General features: G+C 42.1%; 1 pseudogene; it reads left to right on the forward strand.

Moving 5' to 3' along the window:
- The first annotated feature begins 793 nt into the window (after positions 1 to 793).
- LOC100722983 (asparagine synthetase [glutamine-hydrolyzing]-like) lies at positions 794 to 2,420 on the forward strand (annotated as a pseudogene).
- Positions 2,421 to 2,623: the final 203 nt, after the last annotated feature.

Consider the following 2,623-nt stretch of genomic DNA (forward strand, 5'->3'; position numbering starts at 1 on the left):
AAAGAACCAACTCAACTAAGACGGCATGTCCTGGAGAACACGGCAAGGGCCAATCATCCTTTCCTGATCTGTTCCTTGTACTTTGTACTACATTGCATTGCTATGCAATTGAAAATGAATAGATCGGGGCTGGAGATTTAGCTCAGCAGCATAAGCACCTACCTTGCAGGCAGGCAGTCGTGAGTTCGACCCCCGGTACTGATAAAAAGGAAAAAGACAAAAAAAAAAAAAAAAAAAGAAAATTAATAGATCAGAGAACTAAGTAAGAAGAGTCATGCCATATGTCAAATGCATTATTCCAGCAACAACTATAAAGGAAAACTGTGTAACAGTTGCAATTGCTTTCTATGTGCCATTGATTTTATGTTTGTGTATCATTGAGTTTTCTGGTTAGGTTGGTCAGTAGATCGGTCTTGGAAAGCCAGTTTAACATTTTTCAGAACCCAAAATACCCTCAAGAAGTTTTGTATAAATGTAAAGAAGACTTTGAAAAGGCATTCCTAAGATTAATCCTTAAAGCACATCATTTGGTCCTGATAATTAATAAATTAAACACTAACATGTCTTCATAGAAATTTGAAGACTTTTCTTAAGAAATATGATCAGGAGCACAGGAAGTCAGGGACCTGCCTCCTCCTATCCACAGCCCTCAGTCTGGTCTCTGCTTGAATGGGGAGCCCACTGGCCTGCACCCAGACTCCAGGACACCTCCAGGAAACTCTGCCGAGAGGAGATGCCACACTAGAGACCAGTGGCGCAGAGATAGAGCCCATAACTCAGCTGTACCGTGTGTGGCATTCAGGCCCTGTTTGGCAGCAATTATTGCCTTGTAGCGCTATGAAGACAGCATACAGGGATCCAGACACATTCTCTTCTGAGAACGTCAATGGCCACACCAATTGCTGCTTGGATTTCATCAGTTGGCAGTGGTTGATCCTCAGTTTGAACTGCAGCCAATTCGATTCACAATGTCTTTATTTGTGGCTCTGGTACAATGGTGAAATCTACAAACATGGGGCAATGCAACAATATTTAGAATTCGAATACCATTGTGTATGGAGAGATAATTGTTTATCTGTATAACAAAGCAGGAACTGAGCAAACACTTCCTAAGTTGGGTGGGGTATTTGCATTTATTTTGCTGGACACTGCCAGAAGAAAGCATTCTTGGGAGTCAGATCTATATTCAGAGCCATTAGAGAAGAGGGATTTCTGGCTCTGTATTCAGAAGCTAACAGTCTTATTACACTGAAGCACTCCATAACTCCATCTTTACAAGTGGAGGCTAGACCTGTGGGACACTATGAAGTTTTGAGTTTAAAGCCAAGTGGCAAATTGACATCTGTGGAATGGTTAAATTTCATCCCTGTACTGATGAACCTGCACATGTCCTCCATGGCAGTGTGGAGAAACTCTTTCCAGGTTCTGAGATAGGAACCATAAAGAGTAATCTCTGTACCCTTTTATACCATACTATGAAGGCACATTTGATGACAGACCAAAGGATTGGCTGCCTTTTCTCTGGGGGTTTGGACTTTAGCTTGGTTGCTTCCACTCTGTTGAAGCAACTAAAAGAGGCCTAAGTACACTGTTCTTTCCAGACCTTTGCATTTGGCAGGAAAGACAGTCCCGATTTACTGGCTGCTAGAATAGCGGCAAATCCTACTACAAGTGAGCATCATGAAGTCCTCTTTAACTATCGGGAAGGGATTAAGGCCTTGGATGAAGTCATATTTTCCTTGGAAACCCATGACATCACAACAGTTCAAGCCTCAGTAGTTATGTATTTGGTTTCCAAGTATGTTCAGAAGAACACAGTGTGGTGATCTTCTCTGGAGAAGGATCAGATGAACTGACACAGAGCTACATATATTTCACAAGTCTCCTTCTCCAGGAAAGACTAAAGCAGAGAGCCAGAGGCTTCTGAAGGAACTGTATTTGTTTGATGGTCTCCAAGCAGACTGTACTACTGCTGCTCATAGCCTTGAATTGAGAGTTCCATTTCTGGAACATCCGTTTTCTTGTCTTTGTCACTGGAAATGAGGATTTTAAAAAAATGGGATAGAATGGCACCTCCCGAGAGAAGCGTTTTAAAATTGCAACCTGCTACCAAAAGAAAATTTGCTGGTGAGCAAAAGAGGCCTTCAGAGATGGGATAACCTTAGTCAAGTATTCCTGGTTTTAGATTTTATAAGAATTGGTTGAGTATCAGGTTCATGATGCAGTGATAGCAGCTGTAAAGAGAAATTTCCTTTTCGTACTCCGAAGACTAAAGAAGGCTATTACCACCACCGGGTTTTGAATGGCACTATCCCAGCAGGGCTGGCTGGCTGACTCACTACTGCATGCCCAGATGGATCAATGCCACCGATCCTTCCACAGTCACTCTGACACAGTACAAATCAGCCACCAAAGCCTAGGTGCTTGCTCTCCACACTTTAGAGGCAAAGCAAATCAAGCTTCTTGCTGTGATGATGGGGAAGCTGTGGTTGGCTATGGGACCAGTAGTAGTCAACTTCTCAGGATTACTTTGGCTTTACAAAAACAAAAATCCCACATCTAAAAAAAAAAAAAAAATCACTGAGCGTTGAATCTAGAATCTTCATACTTAGCTATATTTCTA

The sequence above is a fragment of the Cavia porcellus genome, unplaced genomic scaffold (genome assembly GCF_034190915.1).
Source record: "Cavia porcellus strain 051 isolate PalLab524CR breed Dunkin Hartley unplaced genomic scaffold, mCavPor4.1 scaffold_18, whole genome shotgun sequence".
Classification (NCBI taxonomy): Eukaryota; Metazoa; Chordata; class Mammalia; order Rodentia; family Caviidae; genus Cavia; species Cavia porcellus.